The sequence below is a fragment of the Lithobates pipiens genome, unplaced genomic scaffold, assembly GCF_037356315.1.
Source record: "Lithobates pipiens isolate NorthernLeopardFrog02 unplaced genomic scaffold, aLitPip1_a1.2 Scaffold_1, whole genome shotgun sequence".
NCBI lineage: Eukaryota > Metazoa > Chordata > Amphibia > Anura > Ranidae > Lithobates > Lithobates pipiens.
The window spans coordinates 179,564,335-179,590,544 of record NW_027507685.1 but is presented as its reverse complement, the minus strand read 5'-3'; the positions used below and the strand labels follow the sequence as shown (position 1 = coordinate 179,590,544).

At 40.6% G+C, this 26,210-nt stretch overlaps 1 long non-coding RNA gene across 1 annotated transcript; it reads right to left on the bottom strand.

Moving 5' to 3' along the window:
* Positions 1-1,477: 1,477 nt before the first annotated feature.
* LOC143980069 (uncharacterized) lies at positions 1,478-24,971 on the bottom strand. Its single transcript, XR_013274218.1, has 2 exons — positions 24,534-24,971; positions 1,478-1,751 (listed from the first exon to the last, which is right to left on the bottom strand). It is a non-coding gene; the product is annotated as an uncharacterized LOC143980069 (long non-coding RNA).
* Between the last annotated feature and the right edge of the window lie 1,239 nt (positions 24,972-26,210).

Below are 26,210 nucleotides of genomic sequence, written 5' to 3'. Positions count from 1 at the left end.
TAGTAAATGAGGCCCTCCCTCTGTATAAGATGACTTGCATTAATAGGGGCTTTGCCTTTAAATTCGATAAGGTGTGGTCCCCGTGGACTTGCGGGGATTCAATTATTTTGTCCTAGCGGGGGTCTGGTACAAGTCGGGAGGGTCCTATTCACTTGCCCTTTCTCCCCCCCTGGTCAGTTGCCTTTTCCCTTACCTTTCTCCCCGATCTACAACATTATGTTTTAGATGTGTGAGGGCTTTCCTTCCCTGGAAGATGGTCTTTTCTTTCGATACTTTGGTTAACTGTTTATGGTATACTATGTATATACTGCCTTTGTTTGCCTATTCCCTAATGGGCTTGGTTGTTGGACATATATGTGCTAGACTATATGTTCTTTTGTGTTTTGTTTATATTGTAATATTGCAAATTGGAATAAAGCACCCCTGTTTTGTAATAAAAAAAAAAATACAAATTTTCACTCTACTAGTGAACACTGCCACTGAAACTAAAAGTAATTGGAAATCCAAAATCCAACTGCCTGAGAGGTTATTTCCTTAAATTTGGAGAGAATTTCTCCCACTTTCTATTGTAGGAGAGGAAAAAAAATCCTCAATGGGACACATATGGCAAGGAACAAAGAACAGGGGGTTTGGACATTCCCTACTCTATACTCAAGGAAGAAATACAATTTTTGGTTTTAGATAAGTATCCATTAGGGGGATTTCTCCTCACTTCCTGTCCCTGGATCACCTAACAAAACAGAAATGCACAGACTGCAATAAAAATGTCAGAAGTTCTTACTCTTCCTTGCTCTACTAAAATGTGTGTTTACCTGTCCCCATTGGAGAGACTGTATTACAAGAGATTAAAATGAGTGTTCCCATTGTCATAGTGCCATTTTGAAAGAATTTGTGGGTACAACACACTTCTGTAGACTGATAGGTAAGCTTTATTATAGTGGTTCTAAAGCCTAAACATGTTTACCTTATTGTAATCCTTGCATTAAGATATAAATAAATTAAGGTAAAAAATGTTTAGGTAGCAGTATGCCAGTTCCCACCCCCCCTCCCCATACTTACCCAAGCCCCTGCTCGATTCAGTGCTGTGCCCACCTGTAGCCACTCTTGTCCCTTCTCCCCGCTCTCACAGGCTTGCCAATAATTTGACGAGGGGGCGGGGCCAAGCCGATCTGTCTGTGTCTGTAGAGTACACAGATGTGCTACAATAGGAAGTGGCCTCCTATGGTGACACAGCAAGAAGAGTAGAACCCAGTAGCACCTGCAGGGGACCCGAGAAGAGGAAGCTTAGGGCCATTATGTGCAACAAGAGCAGGTAAATATAAACCTATTTGTTATTAAAAAAGAGTTTGCAGTCACTTCTTTGGCAGGTTGATTTTTGGCCACTTTTTTTTTTCTGGAACAACAAAGACTGTTTTGACACCCATGTACTTGAGGCAGGCAAAAAAGGGACAGGGGTGAGAAAAGCCAACAGGACTCATTTTTACAAATCAACATATATATTTATTAACAGTGTACCAACACTCATCATCATCTATATACAAAATGGTTACTAAACAACTTTAGACACATTTAATATAAAAGGCCCAGTAAAATTCACATAAATATACTATATAGACATAAATAGGCACACATTGAACAACGATCTGTCCATCATCCAAGACAGGAAGCTTTTCAGATCAGAACGGACATCGAGACAATATAACCAAGGGTTGCCATCTTCTTCAGACATCATCTTCAGGTATTTGGATCTCCTAGGAAAATAAAATAGTTATGATTACGATGAGTACAATGTAGGATGTGTAGTTTCTTATGTTTTTACTTACAGATCACCCTGTATAATGCAGCATGATGAGCCACTGACTAATTTCTCGGTTTCTCAATAATGCTCCGGAAGCCATTCCATAGCAGGGCTAAAACAGCACTGGCATCTAAAGCAGAATCGCTGACATCTACATTGTTGATATTGTATTGTATTGTAATATGTAACCAAAGCTTGCTAAGCTCAGCTGAGGTATAATATATGTTTGGTTTTTTTCACAAAAAGAGCTGCCAGGAGCGGCACACAGGTACCCTTCTTTCTTAACGCTGTTAATAACACATCCTACAGGTCCAGGCCCAGTCCTCATTGCTGTTGACCATGCACAGTTTGGGCATTTGTATTGGCAATACAGTGTATACTTTACTTACAGATCACCCATTCTAGGTTTGTACATCTATAAACAAACTCATAGAATATAAGGGTGACCATTTACTTGCCTTATTCTTCTAGTAGTACTTTGGTAAATGGTAGTCTATATGGGTGCAAAATCTGTTTGTATGAACCCTGCCTCTGTACCATAATTGGGAACATGTGATTTAGACAGAGAATTGTATATGGCATTATAAACTTATTTATAAAAGAGTAATTTATGGAAACAACATTCTGAGTCTTTTTGAAGGTTGATGACTCCTGAAAGTCCTTTATTAATAGGCTTTGGTTTTTTACTTGTCTAGTCATCAGGTTTGGTTGCATGGAAGCCAAGTGGGCAAGCTTTCTCTTTTGGCCTCTCCACTCCTAGTCTTGGCATGTCTTGGCATTTGTGGGATACCAAGGTTCGCAGGTCAACTAGCTTACCATGGGGGCAGTATAAGACAGTTGGCCTAGAAATCAGAATGGCTAACTCTGGTCCTGATTGTCATCACTGCTATAGTATTGGAGCTTATCTACTATTTTAGGTGTGCATAACTGAGTGCATTGAGTATAGCAGAGCAGTAACCACAAGCACCCACCAGCACACAGGGTCTCATAAACATACAATCCTTTATAGTCAATACCATAGTTACTAGACTATCGGTCCATATTTAGCTTTAACAAGGGGTGATTCTAACGGTAGCTATAGGCAACGTACTATCTGAGACAGTTCTTCTCTTAATTTCATTGACTTAGTATTTATGTTGGCCATACACATGGCAGTTTTGAATGTTTCCAATCAGCTTTTTAATTGAACATTCAATTTGCTTAAAACTAAAGGATCACCAGCAATCTACCCCCATAGTTTCAATGACTGTATAGCCAACAGTTGTGGTGCGAATCAATAAAAAATGCTATTCCACGTGTGTTAGGATAATGGGATTGTGGTCAGAACGTCTTAACAATACTATTTAAATAAAACATTCCATTAAATAATAAAAACACTTCAGGCAATGCCTGTGGATTAAATTGGCTGTGGCCCTTTATTTATAGGTATAAATATTAAATCAATTTTATATCAATTTCAATAAATTTATAAATAATCAATAAACATAGCATATATTTAACATCTTCTTATATAACTTTATATATCTAGATCTAGATCTAGATCTATAGATCTATATATCTATATCTATATCTATATCTATATATAGATATAGATATAGATATATATATATCTATATATATATATATATCTATATCTATATCTATATATATATTATTGTTCACGATTTATATAGTGCCAACAGTTTATGCATCGATTTACATTGTATAGGGGGGACAACACAATTACAGTACAGTTCAATACAAAAGGTACAGGAGGGCCCTGCTTGTAGAGCTTCTATTCTAAAGGGAGGGGGTGGTGGTACAAAAGGTAATAGCTGCAGAGAATTATTTGATGGGGGTGGCTCATGATATATATATATATATATATATATATATACATATATATATATATATAATATTAGGGCTGTGGAAATTAAAGATACGGGGAGGAGCTATGCATGGCGTCACTCGCTGCTTTCCCTACAGAACTAGCATGATTGTCGGCTTTACATGCTGTGTTTTTACCATCTTTATGTGAGTAGTTTGTCTTTGAACACAAAAATGTAATCTTATACTTAACCACTTCCCGACCAGCGCACGACGATGTACGTCGACAGAATGGCACGGGCAGGCATATTGGCGTACAGGTACGTCCAATATTCGATGCCGCCCTGCGGACCCCCGTGAGTCCGGTCGCGGGACCCGCGGACTCGATCGCCGCGGGCATCCCCGCGATCGTCTCACGGAGCGGCCGAATGGAGGAAATGCTGTGTAAACAACATTTTTCCATTCTGCCTAGCAACTAGTGACGCTGATCTCTGCTCCATGTGATTGGAGCAGAGATCAGTGTACACTAAATGAAAGCCCAACCCCCCCACAGTTAGTAACACACCCCTAGGAACACTTAACCCCTACACTGCCACCCACTGGTTAACCCTTTCACTGCCAGTGTCATTTACACAGGAATCACTGCATTTATATAGCAGTGATTACTGTATAAATGACAATGGTCCCAAAAATGTGTCAAAAATGTCCGATGGGTCCCCCACAATGTCGCAGTCACAATAAAAATTGCAGATCGCTGCCATTACTAGTAAAAAAAAAATAATAAAAAATTATTAATAAAAATGCTATAAAACTATCCCTATTTTGTAAACGCTATAACTTTTGCGCAAACCAATCAATAATCGCTTATTGCGATTTTTTTTACCAAAAATATGTAGAAGAATACGTATCGGCCTAAACTGAGGGAAAAAAATGTTTTTTTATATATTTTTGGGGGATATTTATTATAACAAAAAGTAAAAAATAATGCGTTTTTTTCAAAATTGTCGCTCTATTTTTGTTTATAGCGCAAAAAATAAAAACCGCAGGGGTGATCAAATACCACCAAAAGAAAGCTCTATTTGTGGGAAAAAAAGGACGTCAATTTTGTTTGGGAGCTACGTCGCACGACCGCGCAATTGTCAGTTAAAGCGACGCAGTGCCGAATCGCAAAAAGTGGTCTGGTCTTTGACCAGCAAATTGGTCCGGTCTGAAAGTGGTTAAGCAGTGAGCACTTAGATCTTTTCCTTCTACCCATGACCTGGCATCCTTGCTGAGATCTAAGGAGACGTGAGAGAAGTTTATGGTCTGCGTTAACCCTTTTGATACCCGCTTGCATGACCCCGTGTTTGCACAGGGGTCCATGCCATAAGGTGAGAGTGATTAGTTATACCGGAGGTGGAGGGATTGTCACGCTACTGTGGAAAAAAAATGACTTACGTCAGTGCTACAATTTGAATATAAAACGTATTTGTGTGAACTGTGAAGTTAAGTCATGGATTGTGTCGGGTGATTGTATATATATATATATCATGTTGTAAAGCGCTGAGAAAACTGTTGGCGCTATATAAAACCTGTATAATAATAATAATAATATAGTGTATACCACATTTACCACTGACTAATGCAGAGTTGCAATGCAAGGAGATCAGCTAAAAGTAGTTGGATCTGTATGTGCGTTAACTTATAATAAATCAAAATTAGTTGATTAATTGATTAAAAAAAAAAGATTAATCGAACACGAAAATTTTAATCAGTAACAGCCCTAATATATATATATATATATATTTCAGCCATTTAAGCTTGAACTATAATTTTAACATCAAGTATAAAATCCCCTTTCCAAAGGAAGGGGCAAACGCTCGTCCCCCCCTTTTCTGGCCGGCCGGGTAGCGTGCTCGGACAAGGGTCTGATGTGGACCTGGGGGGACCCCCACGCCGATTTTTTTCGGCATTGGGGTTCAGCTTTAAGTCCATACCAGGCGGTGGGGCCAGCGAAGTCTCCCTCGCGGGCCCCGCCTACCTGCAGACGCGCTCGAAATGAGCGGACTTTCCTCCGCGTGCGTGGGCGAGTCCGTTCATTTCAAAAGTAGGGCGGATAGTACGGCGGACTTAGTACGCCGTATTAGTCCACTGAAAAAGTGCCGTGTGTGGGCAAGTAGCCCGTTCGGAAAGTCCGACGGACAGTCTGGCGGGAAGTCCGCCAGACTAAGTCCGTCGGATAGACGGCCACGTGTGTACCCGGCATTACACTCATTTACACAGGAATCGGTGCATTTGTATAGCACTGATTGCTGTATAAATGACAATGGTCCCAAAAATGTCTGATGTGTCCGCCATATTGTCGCAGTGACAATAAAAATTGCTGATCGCCGCCATTACTAGTAAAAAAAAATAATAAATATGCCATAAAACTATCCCCTATTTTGTAGATGCTATAACTTTTGCGCAAACCAATCGCTTATTGCGATTGTTTTTACCAAAAATATGTAGAAGAATACGTATCGGCCTAAACTGAGGAAAAAAACTTTTTTTTTTATATATTTTTGGAGGATATTTATTATAGCAAAAAGTAAAAAATAATGTGTTTTTTTCAAAATTGTTGCTCTATTTTTGTTTATAGTGCAAAAAATAAAAACCGCGGAGGTGAGCAAATACCACCAAAAGAAAGCTCTATTTGTGGGAAAAAAGGACGTCAATTTTGTTTGGGAGCCACTTCGCACAACCGTGCAATTGTCAGTTAAAGCGACGCAGTGCCGAATTGCAAAAAGTGGTCTGGTCTTAAGCCAGCAAAATGGTTCCGTCTGAAAGTGGTTAAGGAATAAAAATTTTAGGAAGGCAGTTTAAGGAAAAATACTTACATTTAAATGCCCATCAATGCAGCCTTATCAGTGTCCATCTGCAGCCTTGTCCAGTGTCATTTGCAACCTTGTCATTGCAGTTTAAAAATGTCGCCACCGAGATATAGAGTTCTGTGTATCTTGGCGGCTCTCAGGTCATCTCGGCGGGGTAATGACATATATTCGGCGACCCATCATAGTTTGCTACGGAAGTGACGTTCCATCTCCCCCATCTTGGTACACCCCACACTCATCCACAGTAAGGATACGCTAAGAAGGGGTAAAGCGGACATGTTGTTACACCCACCAGAGTCTTGCATTTTACACGTATTTATAACAGTAAAGTCAGTTTATATAGTGAAATACAGGACTTACAACTCTGTTTTACTGCTTAGATCTTGAATTTTAAAAGCAGCGGCAACCTTGCTCATCTCTCAGGTTTGCTAATCTGACAGATGTTGAATTTTAAAAGCCTGTATTTCACTATATACTAACTTTAATGTTATAAATACGACCTAAAATGCAAAACTCCGGTGGGTGTAACAACATGTCCGCCTTACCCCTTCTTAGTGTATCCTTACTGTGGACAAGTGTGGGGTTTACCAAGATGTTGGCATCGGAATGTCACTTCTGTAGCAAACTGCTATGGGTCGCCGAATATGTCGTTATAGTGGCTCTCGGGTCCTCTCACAGTCCCGAACGGAGCCGAGAGTAGCTGAGTGTACTTGGCTCAGCTCACAGTCACACCCAGTCCCTGTGTTATGTCCATCATACCGCGGGACTGGGCATGACTGTGAGCGGAGCCGAGCACACTCGGCTATGTATCTTGGCGGGGCTCATGGGCTTGAGCCCAGTCAAGTCCAATAGTAAGTCCAGCCCTGATCATACCTCCCAACTTCTTGAGAAGAGAACAAGGGACACCTATTACAAAAGTATGTAGGCATAAGACATACCCCCTTAAAAGGAGACTTACAAAATGGGAAGATCAGTCAAACCCACAATGTTCTTTTTTTTTTTACCATTACTATTCCTTTTATATTGGCTTTTGAAATGTAAAAAGAAAGAAATTTAGAAACTGAATGAAAGGTTTAGCTCTGGAAAACACTTTTTGAAAGATAAATAGTGCATTTTATATACAACTATATAGATCAGACCAAAATGAGGGACACAGGAGGAGGACAGAGGGACAAATCAGGGACAGTCCCTCCTAATCAGGGACAGTTGGGAGCTATGATAGATTCCCTTTAGCAAGTTTTTTTTTGCAATCTATGGAACTATACCTCCCAGCATGCCCTGTTAGCCAGACAGCTTATATAAATCTCATAGCTGTCAAGTGGTAGCAGTATAAAAAAGCAGTACCGAGTTTATGGAAGCTGCCACTACTAGAGATAATTGAATTTAGCTTGTGAAAAACAGCTTTTTTTTAAATCATCGGCCAGTTTTGCAAACCTGGGACTTTTCAAGACCACAATTTTACAGTGACAAATCTTTCAAATCTGGAACTGATTCTATGGCAACTATGCAGAGGAGCGCACAGGGAAGAAGGTAAATTGTCAGACTGCCCATTTCATTTAACCAAAACAATCAAGGCAGTCATAATTTAGGTCCAGCTACCTCGTTGTTCTCACTTCCTGTTGGCAATTAAGTATGTACAGGTATCATTGGCATACAACACATTTTATTGGCTACAGTTGAATATACCCCCACCCAGCTGTCTAAACAATGCACATGGCAAATATATTAAAAGTAAAATAAAATGTTTGTATTGCTCATAGCAATGTAGCGCTGCCTCCTGACGAGCACGTGCTATATGTTTTTTTTCAATTTAATATTCCTAAAACCACAGTTGGGTTTTGGGGTTAATTATGCCAAATTGTGGTTTCAGTACCAGTCTAGCTGGATTGCACTGGGTTCTCCTTGGCCACAGGTGTCGCTGTCACCACTGGGGAAGTGTGAGAATGCGGTTTAGCTAGGCGTATTGAGTGCCATCCTTTCTTGGAACCAACCCAGGGGAGGACTCTTCGGGAGGAGGCTATGCACAAGGCTGCTCCTCCAAAGGAGCCCGGAGGCTCAGTTGAAGGACACTAAATGGATCTACACTCATACGGTATCACCGGACCGGCTGCAAGATACTGGTACCATATGATAGCTCTCCAAATGTACCTACATTCCTCAGTTACATTCAAGTCTGTGGCAGAGACTTTGTTCAAGTGTTCTACATCCAAGTCTGTGGCAGAGACTTTGTTCTACTTAAACACTCTATCGGCTGCTAGGCCTAGTGAGAGAAGGTCTATCAGGTAGCTGTGAGAATCCAGTTGTGAAACAGTAATTCTCTGAATTTCTATTGTGAGAAACTTCCTATTTCTGTAGTTCCAAAAAAGTACCTGAACTTCCTTCCTAACCCTCTACCCTTCATTAAGAGACTGTGTTATCTTTTAAATAAAAATCCCAAAAAGAGGATCTAGTGTCAGTTTCTGCAATTCTTTGGGCCATCTACCTCGGGAAACCCCTAGACGCATACGAGGTCAAGAAGGTAACAGTAAATAAAATAAAACCAGCAGCTCCTTCGGGGGTCAGTGCTACATCAACCAATCAGGTGTGATCTTTTTTTTTTCTGAACTGCGCTAGACTAATAGCTGGTATCCAAAATCTGTATAAATGCTATAGGAACTCTTTTCTTACATTTGGTTTTTATTTCTCAATCTCAGTTAACTGCACGTGGAATCAAGCAATCACATTTGAACTTTCATTTTGCTAATATTCAAGGGCTGGTTCCCAATACAACCAATCAGATCTAAGCTTTCATGTTTCCAGTGCTGTTTAAAAATTAGAGAAAGAGCAATGCCCCAATTAAGCCGAACTCTGGTGTTTTTGTTAGTGTCTCTGATCCCCACTGGAAAATTTTCCTCTCACTACCTACCCTTTCAACAGTATCATCATTGCAAACATCTCCCCCATAGAGACACACAGACAGTAATAGAGTTCTGGTAGAGGATCTGAACCCTTCCCGAGAGATGCTCTTGGCACAGTTGCTACCTATAAAAAGTCTTATTTTAACTAGTTTCATGTATCAATGCCCATAGCAATCATTTTTATTTTTTTCAGTGCACATCTTTTAGTGTTAAATAACATTTTAGGCAAAAGGTATGTCCTTACCACATGGTTGGGCAGAGTTAATTCATTTCAGGCAGATTACCAATGCTTCAAAGAATTCTTTCTATCCAGTTTTAGATATTTACAGCACCCTACAATAACTAAAAAACATTGTCATTACCATCAGGTGTGCTAAACCTGTGATCCTCCAGCTGTTGCGGAGCTACAAGTCCCATGAGGCATTGCAAGGCTGACAGGTACAAGTATGACTCGCAAAGGCAGAGGCATGATGGGACTCGTAGTTCTGCAACAGCTGGAGGACCACAGGTTGAGCACCCATGGATGTTGGATAGAGGTCTTTTCCAATTGGCTCATTTGTGTATGCTGTATAAATTGTTTAGTTGCTGCATCATGTCCTAATAAAGCATTATACTTTAAGTCCAACTATTTGGATCATTTGAACTACTGCTTTTGCTAGGTTCTTTCCCTTGGCATTGTTTTGTTAGAAATTATGGGTACTTGATCTACACCTCTTCACAGTGAGTTAGTGGACTTAAAATGTTTCCAGTCTCTATTTTGCAGTGTCCTGGTTTGTAGCGACATTTTCCTTTTTATTGTTCAATCAAGAACAGATTGACTTTGTGAATAAAAAAAAAAAAATCCTTATTTAAGATATTTCCATGTACGTTATATAATTAAGTACAAATATGGACACGGCACAGCTGGTCCAAGTGTAATTATACCAGAATCTATGTCATTTGGAATGTTGACATTGAAGAAACAGATATTGTGTAGATAAACACAATGAGAAAACTTTAGAAGGCGCTTTGGTCTTGGTTGAAGTGTGTACAAGATTTCATTTGACTAGATGGTGTGTTTGCTATGTGTCAATTGCATTGGAAGCAAGGAAAATGTGTGTGTGTTATGTGGGGGGAAGGGGGAATTTAGGGAGGAAGTGGTAGTCTCCCCGTACCATTCAGGAGGACCTTCACTGGTGCTGTGTTTTGCTGTGTTTTGGTGAAGTGGTCAATGTACATATTTGCCCGCGCATCATGGATCTTAAAATAATATGCAAAGGTTTATTCAAAGTAATGGCATCGCAGTGTGAGAGTGCAACATTTCAGGGTCACACAGGACACCTTCGTCAGGCATGTCTGATGAAGGGTTCCTCCATAGCCCTGAAAGATTGCACACTTTTGCTGCGATTTGATCAAATTGAATAAAACCTCTGGGCATTATTTTAAGATCCATGGCCTACTGGTAAATATGTACATTGATCTGTATGGTTTCCATTCTCCAGCTGGCTGTTGCTGCAGCCCCCTCTATCCCTTAGCTTACTCCAGGAATGTACGCAATGGGAATATTGATACTGCAATATGTGATGGCACTGGGAAAATTTTGCTTGTTAGGCTTCATACCGCTCAGTGAATGTAATTTATTCAGTGATTGCATCGTATTGTTGTGGTGTAATTATGTGTACAGGGTAGTTTGTACCCTGATAAAGCATTTGTTTTTTATACAGTGTTGTGAAAAAGTTTTTCCCCATCCTGATTTTTTATTTATTTTTTGCACATTTCTTACACTTAAGTGATTCAGATCATCAAACAAATTTTAATATTACACAAAGATAACCTGAGTAAATCCAAGATGCAGTTTTTAAATTATTAATTAATTTATTAAGTGAAAAAAGCTGTTCAAACCTGCCTGGCCCTATGTGAAAAGTAATTGAACCCTCCAATGCTGAATCATGAATGAACTGTGATTAACCATCATTTTTTGGAAAGCTGAGTTAAATTTAACTTGCCACACCCAGGCCTGATTACTGCCAGACCTGTTGAATCAAGAAAACAAATAAACAGAAGCTGTCTGACAAAGTAAAGCACGATAACAGATTACAAAAAGCCACACATCATGCTACAATCTAAAAAAAATCAAGAACAGATTAGAAGCAAAGTAATGTACACATATCGGTCTAGGAAGGGTTTCAAAGCCGTTTCTAAGGCTTTAGAACTTCAGTGAACCACAGGAAGAGCCATTATCCACAAATTCAGATAACTTGGAACAGTGGTGAACCTTCCCAGGAGTGGCCAGCCTACAAAAATTACTCCAAGAGCGTGACAACGACTCATCCAGGAGGTCAGAAAAAGAACCCAGAACAACATCTAAAGAACTTCAGAACTCACTTGCCTCGGGTAAGATCAGTGTTCATGATTCAACAATAAGAAAGAGACTGGGCAAAAATGGCATCTATGGGAGAGTTCCAAGGCCAAAGCCACTGCTGACCAAAAAGAACACAAAGGCTCATCTCACATTTACCAAAAAATATCTTGATTATCCCCAAGACTTTTAGGCAAATATTCTGTGGACTGATGAGACAAAAATTTTCCTTTTTGGAAGGTGTGCATCCCGTTACATCTGGCATAAAACGAATACAGCCTTTCATAACAAGAACATCATACCAACAGTCAGACATGGCGGTGATAGTGTGATGGTCTGGGGCTGCTTTGCAGCTTCAGGACCTGGATGACTTACCATAATTGATGGAACCATGAATTCTGAGCTCTACCAGAAAATCCTAAAGGAGAATGTCCAGCCATCAGTTTGTGACCTCAAGCTCAAGTGTACTAGGGTTATGCAGCAGGACAATTATCCGAAAAACAACAGCAAGTCCACCTCCAAATGGTTCAAACAAAGCGCAATTTAGGTTTTGGAGTGGCCTAGTCAAAGCCCGAACTTAAATCCAATTGAGATGCTGTATCATGACCTTAGACAGACCGTTCATGCTGGAAAACCATCCAATGTGGCTGAATTAAAACAATTCTGCAAAGAAGAGTGGGCCAACATTGCTCCACAGCAATGTGAAAGACTCATTGACAGTTATCGCAAATGCTTGGTTTTAGTTGTTGCTGCCAAGGGTGGCACAACCAGTTATTAGGTTTAGGGGGCAATTACCTTTTCATATAAAGCCAGGCAGGTTTGGACAGCTTTTTTGCCTTAATAAATGAAACCATTATTTAAAAACTGCATTTTGTATTTACTCAAGTTATCTTTGTGTAATAATAAAATTTGTTTGATGATCTGAGTTCATTTAAGTGTGACAAATATGCAATAAAATAAAAAATCAGAAAGGGGGCAAATACTTTTTCACAGCATTGTATATTTAAAAAATAAATAAAGTACATAAAAAATATAATGCTATGTTTTTTCTGAATGTTTATTCACATTTTTTGGTGAGTAAATAAGGTTTTCCATGACCCCAATTCAATTAATTTTGCTATGCACTGTGATGATGTGGGGAGTCTCATCTGCATATAATTTGATGTAGATTCCGGTCATACTGAGTAGGTGTATGAGCAATGTTTTTGTAGTGATGCTTAGGGATGTCATGAAGAAGAAATAACAATTATGGTACACACGTGTACGTATATATACATGGAGACAGCTGTATTTGCTTTTTGACAATAAATAATAATAATTATACAATATATATATATATATATATATATATATACACACAGCGGGTAAAATAAGTAACGGACATCATTTTCTATGTAAATATATTTCTAAAGGTGCTATTGACATTAAATATTCCCCACATGTGGGTAACAACCCATGCAATCCATACATACAAAGAAACCAAAACAAATAAGTTCAGAAATTAAGTTATGTGTAATATAATTGAATGACACAGGAAAATAATATTGAACACATGAAGAAATGGAGATGCAAAAAGGCATGGAAAGCCAAGGCACCAGCTGAAATCTAACAGTAATTAGAAAGCAATTGTCAGTACAAACTAATATCAGCTGGTTCAGTCTCAACTGATGGCCTATAAAAAGGTTTTGCATTACCAAAGTGTCACACAAGTAACATCTCATGATGAGTAAAAGCAAAGAGCTCTCGCAAGATTGCTGCAACCTTATTGTTGCAAAACATACAGATGGTATTGGTTACAGAAGGATTTCTAAACTTCTAAATGTTCCAGTGATCGCTGTTGGGCCATAATCTGAAAGTGGAAAGAACATAATTTCACTCTAAACCGGCCACGACCAGGTGCCCCTCGCAAGATTTCTGACAGAGGATTGAAAAGATTTATCAGAAGAGTTATCCAAGAGCCAAGGACCACTTGTGGAGAGCTTCAGAAAGACCTGGAATTAGCAGGTACAATTATTTAAAAGAAAACAAGTAATGCACTCAACCGCCATGTCCTGTAAGCACGCTCACCATGCAAGACTCCACTGCTGAAGAAAAAGCCCATTGAAGCTTATTTAAAGATTGCTGCACAACATTTAGACAAGTCTGTGAAATACTGGGAGAATATAGTCTGGGCCAATGAGAACAAAATTTTGAGGTTAAATGGCAATGCACATCACCCCAAAAACACCCCATACCAACAGTGAAGTCTGGAGGTGGGAACATCATGGTGTGGGGCTGTTTTTCACCATACGGTACTGGTAAAATTCATATCACTGAAGGAAGGATGAATGTAAAAATGTACCAAGACATTCTTGATAAAAATCTATTGCCATCCAGGGGCGGACTGACCATTGGGCCACTCGGGCACTGCCCGAGGAACCCATGCCACTAGGGGGCCCCATCAGGGTTGCCAGCCTCAGTAAAACCAGGGACAGTATGTAAAAAATTATGTTTTTTTTTTTACATCTGTCTCTGAAATGTCCCTTAGGGCCGGTTCACACTGGGGGCGATGCGAGGCGACACCGACTTGCCTCGCCGTGACCTGCCGCGACCTCAGCGGCGATTTGCAAATGACTTCTGTATAGAAGTCAATGCAAGTCGCCCCGAGGTCGCCCAAAAGTAGTACAGGAACCTTTTTTCTGAGTCGGAACGACTCGAGTCGCTCCTCTCAGAACGGTTCCATTGTACAGAACGAGGGTGACTTGTCAGATCGCGGCGAGGCAAGTCGTGTCGCCTCGCATCGCCCGCAGTGTGAACCGGCCCTTACTGACATCCTTTTGGTCTAAAAATCCAGAGATTATAGCTGCCCCACCTCTCCAGTACCTTCTCAGCCAATAGAAACGTGTGTGATTGTATACTGTGTCTGTGTGTGTTTGTGTATACTGTGTGGCCCCATAATCTCTGATTGTCTGGGGGCCCCATAATCTTCTATTGCCCGGGAGCCCCATGAGTTGTCAGTCTGCCCCTGCTGCCATCTACCGGAATGATAAAGATGAAACGAGGGTGAACATTTCAGCAAGACAGAAGGGTAGATTTACTAAAACTGGAGCGCTCTGAATCTTGTGCAGCTGTGTATGGTAGCCGATCATCTTCAAACTTCAGCTTGATCAATGAATTAATCAATTAATTAATAAAACATGGAAGCTGATTGGTTTCTATGCAGAGCTGCACTAAATTTTGCACTCTAGTTTCAGTAAATGAAACCCAATGATCCCAAACACAAAGCCAAGGAAACTCTCAATTGTTTTCAAAGAAAATCCAATGGATCCAATAGAAAATCTATTGAAAGTGCTAAAGATCAGAGTTCATAGAAGAGGCTCACTGAATACCTTCAAGATTTGAAGACTAATGCCATGTACACACTGTCGGACTTTCCGGCAGAAAAAGTCAGACGAAATCATTTCATCTGATATTCCGATCATGTGTGGGCTTCATCTGACTTTTTTTTGACAATTCTGACGGACCTAGAAATAGAACATGTTTTAAATCTTTCCGATTGAATCAATTCCTATCAGGAAAACCGTTAGTCTGTATGCTATTCCGACAGACCAAAAACAACGCATGGGCAGCTTTTGGCTATTGAGCTTCCTTTTTCTAGTCCCGTTGTGCGTGTTGTACGTCACCGCGTTCTAGACAGTTGGACTTTGGTGTGATCGTGTGTAGGCAAGACAGTTTCAGCGGAACTCCGTCTGAAAAACTGTCAGAGTTTATTCCGACGGAAAAAACGATCCTGTGTACGTGGCATGAGTGAAAGAATGGGCCAAAATCATACCTGAGCAATGCATGAGAATTGTTTATCCATGCAGGAGGTATTTTCCCTGCGTCATTCCATTTGATTACACATAACTTATTTTCTGAACTTATTTGTTTTGGTTTCTTATATTTATATATAATAAAATTTAATGCAGTATACACTGAATGAATATTAAATATGATAAACTAATTTCCAATTCATATATAAAATAAATACATTCATTAAATCAATAAAAATACCAGAGTACTCTTATGCTGTGTTTTGTTTTTTTTGTGCTAAAAATAAACTTTATGTGAACTTTTAGAACAAAAAACATAGCATAAGAGCACTTTGTGGTATTTATATTGATTTAATAAATGTTTTCTATTTATTTTATATATGAATTGGGAATTAGTTTATCATATCTCATATCAACTCTGTGTATAGCGCACTCAATTTTTTTTTTTCATTTATATACAGATCCATGCATGGAAAAACACAGAGATCCAGTGATGTTCTTGGGTCTAAAACAAGGTGTTATATTTAGATGAAAAATGTTTTATTTAATGATGTAATTAGCATGTTGATTAGGGAGGAAAAGAGGATCCAGAGAAGACAAAATATAAGCAGACTAATGTTTAAATTTGGTCCCACGAGGGCATGCATAGAGGTAAAACAACCAGCAGAGGGTGCAGGGGGCCTAAAACATGAGAGGTCTTATTCTTTGTACTGGCCCTGTGTCTCGGATTCCTGCACAAGTCAGTTCCTTTTACTCACAGCTGACTCCACATTAGTAAGTGTAAGCTTTGTGGAATCGCCTTTGTTCTCACTTTGGTTTTCTGCATCGTGTGTGGTCGTATTAACCCTTTGTTGTAAATGTACTGTTCTGTGGCAGGATGCTTTATTGCAGGTAGATATCAAGTAATTATGGTCTTTCAGCAATTAAAAATACTTGTAATGGTTGTAAATAAATATATAGAGTATTTTGTACTTAATGATGTGTAAAGGAACTGTGCTGGGAGAAATATGGCTTTCAATACTTCTCTGTCTTCCAGAAAATATGATTTGGTGATCCACTAATACTTCTGGGACAAACAAGCATTTCAGAATAGTGGTTGTGGTCCGCAGGGTTTGTCCTCAGAGTTCTTGTGAAAGTTGCTACGCAGCCGCAACGGAGATATGTGAACAGGCTTCATAGAGAGTCAGTCATAATCTCCAGTCATGCGAATTGAATGCAGAGAAAATCACATCCAATTCACATAGGTATGAACCCAGCCTCAAACATGTTTCCTTGTGCACACAGACATGCTCCAGTAAGGCCCCTTTTACACTGAGGTGCTTGTAAACTGCCAGTAAGGCTACTTTCACACTGGGGCGGGTGGGTGCCCGCGGTAAAGCGGCGCTATATTTAGCGCCGCTTTACTGACGTTTTAGCGGCTCTTTTCGGCCATTAGCGGGGCAGTTTTAACCCCCACTAGTGCCCAAAAAGTGCTAAAACTGCCCGCAAAGTGCCACTGCAGCGGCGCTTTGCCAGCGGGTTTGCAGCGCTGCTCTATTATTTTCAATGGAAAGGGGCGCTTTAGGAGCGGTGAATACACCGCTCCTATAGAGCTGCAAAGATGCGGCTTGCAGGACTTTTTTGACCGTCCTGCAGGCACACCGCTCCAGTGTGAAAGCCCTCAGGCTTTCACACTGGACACACAGGAGAGGCTCTTTACAGGTGCTATTATTAGCGCTGTAGCACCTATAAAGCGCATCAGTGTGAAAGTAGCCTTAAACACTCAGAACTTTTGAAGAGCTTTTCAGGTGCTTTTGAAGCGCTTTTCATTCATTTCAATGGAGAGGGATGCTTTTTCACCACCGTGCCAGCACACTGCCCCAGTGTGAAAGCATTCATTGATTTTAAGGAAAATAGGTTTTCATGAGCTTTTCCGATGCTTTTTTTTAGCGTGAAAGCGATTGAAAAGCGACTCAGTGTGAAAGGGATCTTAAAATAGCGCCTGCAAAGCACCTGTAAAGTGCAGGAAGGTTAAGAAAAAAGTCCTGCAAGCAGCATCTTTGAGCCGCTTTAGGAGCGGTGTATACACCACTCCTAAAGTGCCCCTGCCCATTGAAATCAATGGGCAGCGCCGCTTTGCGGGCGATATAAGCCCCGCTAGTGAGCAAAAAATGCCTCTAACACAATGGTAAAGCGCTGCTAAATCTAGCGGTGCTTTACCGCCAACACCCCCACGCTTCAGTGTGAAAGTACCATAAAGAACAAGGGAACAGTATCTGTGTATTACCTTTAATCTGTGGATTAAAGGTGATATAAGACGATCTGTGGATTAAAGGCCATTCAGGAGTCGCATTTTGTTAAAGAATAACGTTACCATCCCATATCAAAACTCCCCATGATATTTTATTATTAATGTCCCTCTAATTATGAAGAATAAATATATTTACAAGGCCATTAAACTCTAGTGCTGTCCACTTCTCAGCTGCAATTCTTGCAGCACATCTTGTACAATGTACAGAATTGCCCTTTTTTTCCCATCATTGGGGGGGGGGGAAGGTGGCTGTAGGAATCCGTAAAAGCCCGCCAGCCCCCTGATGACAGTGTTGCATTTTTTTCTGGCGTTCAATGGTGACTCTTTCCAGCCATTGGAAGGACACTGATAATGTGACACCTATGCACAAGTGTCCCAGGACCTAAAGTTTATTCCCGGAATACTGACAATGAGCCGGGCCGTAAAATACACAGTGGGGGGATTTACTAAAATCTGGAGCATACTAGAATCTGGTGCAGCTGTGCATAGTAACCAATCAGCTTCTAACCACAGCTTGTTTAATTAAACTTTGACATAATAAAATAAAACCGAGAAGCAGATTGGTTACTATGCACAGCTGCACCAGATTCTGTGCGCACCAGTTTCTTGTTCTATAAGGAATTGCAAGAGGTGCATGTCTCTTTTGCAAAAAATATAGCTCTTTGAAGGTTTTCTTTATGGGATTTAGTCCTGCTTTTAGTCTGGTCTGGCAATTATATGACTTGGAGGGGCTATTATTACAATTTTTGTTCTCTTACACTCACGCAACACTATTGTATCCCTATAAAAGTCAATGGATACGTAATTTTAGCACAATTGTATTCAATATTTTTGCTTTCATACTATGGTCTTCCTATTTCCCCTTTACAAAATACAACTAGCATAGAAGGGAACATGATTATAAGGAGCTCAAGTACTAATCTAAAGAACATCTAGTGCCCTGGGCGGCTTCAGCTCAAAAGCAAATGTTTTCTGATGCAACCCAGAGATCCGTATGTTTGCACGCTGAGTGACATATACTACATGACGTTACATGTGTATATCTAATATATTAGCATATGGTGTTCTCTAACATACAATTTCTTGCCTAGACGGTTCTCTGAATGCTGATGTAAAGTGTTCGTCATAGCAATAGATCAAAGCAATTGATTACTACTTCAAGCTTTTTAGACCCTATAAAAATGTAGCAATTTACCTTGACATGTTTTCTTCATTCAGTATAGTAAGCTGTATTTTAATACAAGCTTTTTTTTTAAATGTGAGAGACAGAATACAGATATAGAGCCGAGTATGAGCCATACAAAGGTGTACTGTATGCCAATGCCGTAATCTGTTAATAGACTGAATCCTACATGCATACAGTGGGGGTTAAAAAAATATTTAGACCCCTGCAGATTTTGTAAGTTTGCCCACTTACAAAGAAATGAAGGGTCTATGATTTTTATCATAGGTGTATTTTAAATGATAGAGACAGAATATAAACCAAAAATACAGAAAAAACACATGATACAAGTGTTATAAATTCAGTTGCAGTTCAGTGAGTAAAATAAACATTTGCTCGCCAAGCAAAACATGACTTAGTACTTGGTTGAGAAATCCATGTTGGTAAAGCACAGAGATAGGACGTTACTTGTAACTGGGTACCAGGTTTGCACACATCTCAGGAGGCATTTTGGTGCATTCTTTGGTTTCTTGGCTTTCACAAGGAAACTCAAACTTTCAGCTCCCTCCGTAAATTTTATATAGGATTATAGGATTAAGGTCTGGAGACTGGCTAGGCATGAACTACCTCTGACATGAAATATAAACAAAGCAGTGTGTATAGTGTGTACTTGTCTCAGCTAGGAGCACTATGGGGGTTATTTACGAAAGGAAAATCCACTTTGCACTACAAATACACTTGAAAGTGCAGTCGCTGTAAATCTGAGGGGAAGCTCTGATGATTTTATCACCCAATCATGTGCAAGCTAAAATGCTGTTTTTATTTTACTTGCATGTCCCCCTCGGATCTACAGCGACTGCACTTGCAGTGCAAAGTGGATTTGCCTTTAGTAAATAACCCCCTACGTGTCATTCCTGTTTGATGCTTCCTTCTTCTGCTATCAGCAGGAGTCACTGACAAGTTTTCCTGATACCAAGAAAGAAAAGGTGACAAGGGAGGGATCTCCAGCTGATTGACAGCCTCAGCTCAGTTGCTGTGAGAAGGGTGTCGTGTCCCTTCCCTCCAATCAGCTCGCAGATCTCCCCTCACTGAGCCCTGTAGAGTGTCATTTACATAGTAATCACTGCATTTTTATAGCCACTGATCACTGTATAAATGGCAATAGTCCCAAAATAGTGTCAAAAGTGTTCGATGTGTCCGCCAATAAAAATCACAGATGGCCACCATTATTAATAAAAAAAATAATAATAATAAAAATGCCATAAATGTATCCCCTATTTTGTAGCCGCTATAACTTTTACGCAAACCAATCAATATATGCTTATTGTGTTTCTTTTTTACCAAAAATATGTAGAAGAATACATATCGGCCTAAACTGAGAAATAATTTTTTTTTATATATTTTTTGGGGATATTTATTATAGCAAAAAAGTAAAAATATATATATATATATATATGTATGTGTATATATATGCCATGTATCCAGAGGTGGACTGACAACTCATGGGGCCCCCGGGCAATAGGATATTTTGGGGCCCCCAGGCAATCAGACATTATGGGGCCACACAGTATACACAAATAGTATACAATCACACAGTATACACAGACATGTTTCTATTGGCTGAGAAGGTACTGGAGAGGTGGGTCAGCTATAATCTCTGGATTTTTAGACCAAAAAAAAGATACATACATGGCAGCGGTGAAGATAAAGGAGGAGGACCGCTTTGGGGGCTTCGTTCTCAGGTAAATTATTCATCATGAGCTAGTATTCTATGCATACTAGCTCATTATGCCTTTGCCTTGCAGGTTGCATTTATTTATTTTTTTTAAAGTGTCTTTACTTCCTCTTTAATATCCAACACAGGGCCTGGGACAAGGAGTGGGCAGGGAGGGTGGCTGCCCTGGGCACTGTGGTATCATGTGAGGTGGAGGGCACCACAAGGAAGTTGGTGGGAGGGTATTTGTGTTGGGAGAGGGAATTTGGGGGTAGAAGGGGCTGAATTGTTCTAGGAGGGGAAATTTGGGGAGGTGTACCAGGAATGGTGATTTGAGGGGCTTTGTGTTGGGAGGGGGGATAGGGGAAGAAAATTTGTGCTAGGAGGGTGAATTTTGGGGGATTTGTTCTAGAAAAGGTAACATGGTAAGGGGAGGAGGGCATTTGTGTTGAAGTGGTATTTAATTTATTTATTTGGGGGGGGGGGGGGGTTGTGCTAGCAGGGATGATTGGTGGTATTTGTGCTATAAGGGGAAATTGTAGGGGAATTTGTGTTAGAATGGGGAATCGAGGAGAATTTGTGCTGGGAGGGGGGATTTGGAGTGGGGAGAGGCTTTGTGCTCAGAGGGGAAATTTGAGGGGTAGAGGATTTGTACTAGGAATTTGAATTTTTTTTTGGGGGGGGGAGTGGATTTGTGCTGGGGGCATATGGGGATTGAGAGGATTTGAGCTGGGGGGAATTTTGTGCTGGGAAGGGTTCTCAGTAGGAGGCGGATTTGCATTTGGAGGAGAAGGAACTCATGCTTAGGGAATAGGGAAGGGGGAGAGCTATAATGCAGGAAATAAGAATAAAAACATAAAAATGTGGCTACCCGAAACTTCTATTTCTTGGCAGCAGGATCGACAGAATATCTATCACCAGATCTGAAGGATATGGGTGATCTGGGTGACTGCCAACCACCCACATTGTTTCACAGCCCTTGGTAGTGCTCCCTTGTGAACCATATCTAGGGGCCAGTGTAGCGCTCACACCTCCCAACCCAGCTGCTTGATATCAAAGCAGATATCTCTAATACTTCAGCACTGGCACATGTACAGACTGAAAGATTGAATACAATTACCTTTCTATACACAGGATCTGCATGATTTAAAGAGGTAGTTCACCTTTACCAAAAAAACTTCTATTCAGATAAGAGGTGCATGTAAATAGAAACAATCTGTGCAGCCTGATTGAAAATCTTACCATTTTGCCTTGTTGCTAGGACGTTGCCAAGAGACTTCTAGCTCTTACTGTTCAGCAATTCAGAGATCGCTCCTGTGATGGCGAAGGTGAACAGCAAAAGCTAGGATTCTCTTAGCAACGTCAAAGCAACAAGGCAGGATGGGATGAGTTTTTCACTCAGGATTCAGGAGCTACATAAATAGCCTTACACCTATAGCAAAGGCATTGTTTAAAGCGGTAGTAAGTGCGCTTTGTTATTTTTACATACAGGTAAGCTTATAATAAAGCTTACATGTAGGTAAAATTAATATCTTCTAAACGGTGACCGTCTAGGAGATATTCACTCTTTTGTGTGTCACCGGTACATGTGCCCTGAAGAAATGGCATACCTGTTCCGTTCCTTCAGACCGTTGTGACGTGGCCGGGAATGGCGAAGCCACGATGGCGTCACTCCCATGACCATGCACGCGGGATTGACACCATCGCTATTTGGCCATTCAAAGGACCAGAGCCCATGAACCTGGAAGGAAGACCGGGTGAATATGGAAGCCCTGTCAGCAGTGACAGCATGCCGCTGGAGGGCTTAGTTTCAAGGCAAGACTTTCACAATGTGCTAGTATGCAATGCTTACTAGCACAATATGCTCCTAACTTGCAGGTTGATTTTTTTTTTCTCCTTAATTTTACTACCACTTTAACTTTGGTCAAAGCTGCACAGTTTGCTTTTATCTACATGCGCCCTTATGTACATAGACCGTTTTTTGGTAAAGGTAAATAATGCCGTTAAGATTTTGGTAAAGATATTCATTTTTCGGTAGAAACTCATGGGTTGAATCACACAATATTGTACACTGAAACAGTGCAAGGGGCAAAGTCCAGCAACCTATAGCAACCAATCAGGACCCATGTTATTGTGGTCTGGCTTTAGTAAAGAAAATTCTGGTTGGTTGCTATGGGTTACAACACTTATGCTTCTATACATATACAAATTTGGGGGAGTTTATTATCAGTATATCTTGCTGTCATAACAACTTGACTTCTGGAAGCGATACGGCCCTATGTTATTTTAACTGACAATTGTGCGGTCATGCAACCCACTTGATGTCCTATTTTTATCCCACAAATAGAGCTTTCTTTTGGTGGCATTTGTGACATCACCTCTGTGGTTTTTATTTTCTGTACTATAAACAAGACTGACAATTTAGAAAAAAAAATATGTTTTACTTTCTGCTATAAAACATATCCAATAAAAAAAATGTATAAAATCTAATTTTTTTTCATAAATTTAGGCCAATATTTTTGGTAAACAAAACAAATCACAATAAGTGTATATTGATTTTTTTTTTACTAGTAATTGTGCAATCAGCGACTTATAATGGGACTGCGATATTGCAGCGGACATTCTGACACTAACTGACAATTTTAGTGACCAGTGATCAGTGCTGAAAATATACACTGTCACTGTACTAATGACACTGGCTGGGAAGGGGTTAACATCAGGGGCCATCAAAGGGTTAACGGCGTGCCTAGCCAGTGTTTTACTATACTATGTGGGGTGCTTTTACTAGAGGAAGAGATGGAATTTATTCCCTGCTTAGCAGGGACACAAACTCCGTCCCTTCCCTCCTGTCAGGACAGCGATCTGCCTTATTTACAAAGGCAGATCGCAGTTCTGTCTCTCTGCCTAACGATCGGCGAGCACCAGAGGACATCGGGCACCCTGTGTGTAATCACAGAGGAAGCAAGCTGCCGGCAGCATGCATACGAGCCCCTTAACTGGACGTGTTGGCTTAAGTATATATAGGTGATCTGGAACACAGATGCCGCCCTATAGCAGTAAAACTGCTATAGGATGGACCTAAAGTGGTTAACCTGGCCATACATCTGCCAACTTTAAGTCAATTTTAAGCACTTCTGGGCTACCAAGATTGAAAATGTGATTGCTAGAAACTGAACAATTGATCGACCACCAAAGTTTGGTTGATTGTGATGGAGAAACTGGACAATAACTTGACAGCTTGAATATAGTTTATCAAAATATTGAACTGAAATGGAATAGAAAAGGGAAAAATTACCGTAAATGTCTCAATATTTTCTGCCCCGTTCAATCAGGTTGATTTCCAACCCATCTCCTGGTGCCTTTGATTGCTTTGCAACTTTGAAAAAAAACTAGAATAGAACGTTGGATTACACTAATAACCTTCAAGGCTTCTATATGTAGAGCCACTTAAAAGACAATAATGGCAGGTAACTGTATCCTGCTAATCTGCCTCAAAGGAATAATCTGCAATTGTCTGATAATGGGACACTATGTAGTAACACGCTTTGTATTTATGAAACAAACCAGGGCTGATTTCCTAAAGGCGAGCAGGCTGTTCGCCTTGCAAGGAAAGTTGCACTTTGCAAGAGAATTTGCCCCAGAGTGTAGTGAATGTGGTAAAGTTTTTCAAAAAATATCCAATCACGTGGAAGAAAAAAATAGAAATAAATAAAAAACAGCATATTTGCTTGTACATGATTGGATGATGAAAGTTAGCAGAGCTTCACCTCATTCACTTAGCTCTGGGCGAAATTCCGTTGCGAAGTCTGAGTTCCCTTGCAAATTCAACAGCCAATTTGCCTCTAGTAATCAACCCCACAGAGTTTTAATAGAAAAGAAACATACCCTTCCTAACTTTCGCCTCCTGGGTGGCACAGCCTGGAAGTTGAGCCTTTGGGCAATGCGTGTGGTGACCCCAAGCCGAACATCAGTGGTCACCGCTCTCCATCCCATCATTCGCCCGCAACTGGGGCACATCAGCTGCCCTGTGTGCTCCTTCCCTCCACTGTGGGCGACCAGGCACACCCTGCAATAACTGTGCCCGCACTCTGTGGTCACAGGATCATTAAAGTAACAGCTGCAGAGGGGGCACAATGAATCAGCCTGAAGATCTTTGACGGGTCCTCTGCTAGCCATTTCTACGGTTTGCGTCCACAGCTCCTGAAAGCGATGTGTATTAAGTAAAGATTTATACACCTAGATGTACAGAGTTTCCACCCCTTGTTTACCTGTCATAAATTCTTCGTGCTGAGGGAGGCGGTGAATTATGCTGTTTGTCAAGTTTGCGATGCTGCGTGATACTGGGATTGGCCCTCGGGGCTTGTATGTCACCTACCGCTGATGTAACCGCAGCTTAATTTACTATATATAGCTGGAAGCAAATAAAGGGTTAACTGTGGGTCATAATGTTTACAAAGGAATATATAATGTGGAAAAACAGGAGCTTTACAGAGGAGGTATGATTAATTCATCCTGGCAGCAGTGCAAGAAGCCTGCAATAAGGATGAGGAGAATTGGAGGGAACTCTGTCATACAGGAGGACATGCTGTACCTCAGATGTTCTGATCTCACTGGCTAATTTAGCCAAAGTTTTATTAAACAATCCACTATATTTTATTAACTAACTTCTACGGGATAGAGTCATGGTATATGAAAACCATCATGCTATTTTTCTTTTTTGTTTAGTTTTGTATAGAGTAGGGAATAGTTAGATCTCTGTCAGTTTTATTTCTCTCTGTGTCCTATTGGTGAAATTTCCCTTTACTTTCTTATTTTCTGTTATGAAAACAAGAGGAAGTGAGGAGAAATCTCCACAGAGTAAGGAAAAATCTCCTTAGAAAGCTGTCACATAACAGGTGCCCCAACTGGAAGATTTTCCCTTTATTCCAGTTTCAGTGACATCTACAAAATGTTTGAATGTGTGAGTGAATCTTCCAACAAAGGACACGGATATAAAAAAATAAAAATCATGTTGAACTATTTCATAAGTTTATTGTGACAGACCCAACCAGGACAGGAGCTTTTGGAGAGGACTAGGGGCAAGCCTCCTTCCCACTGATTATGGAGCATGGAGAGAGAAGATCATTCTAGAATGATGGACAACCACATAATGGACGTTGAGAACGAGGCTTGGCCTAATTCTCTGAATAAGGACAATAAGGCCCCTTTCACACGTGCGGACAGTATGTCTGTCTGTATTTCATCCATCCATTTTCAGATGAAATACGCATATAGATGGATCCCTGTGGATACCCGATATCATCCGTCCCCGCTATGGTCTGATTCTGCAGACGGAGGAACATCCTATCTTTTTATCCGTCTGCAGAACGAATCGACAGACAGTCTGTGTTCATCCGATCCCCCCCGTAGGGGAGAGCAGAGATCTGACAGGGCGGTCCCTGCACAGTGTGCAGGGACCGCCTTGTCATCCGCCGGCTCAGCGGGGATCAACGGAGCGATCCCCACTGAGCAAGTGGATGTTAACGGGGTGGATCATCACGGATCCAGATCCCTTAAGCTTTC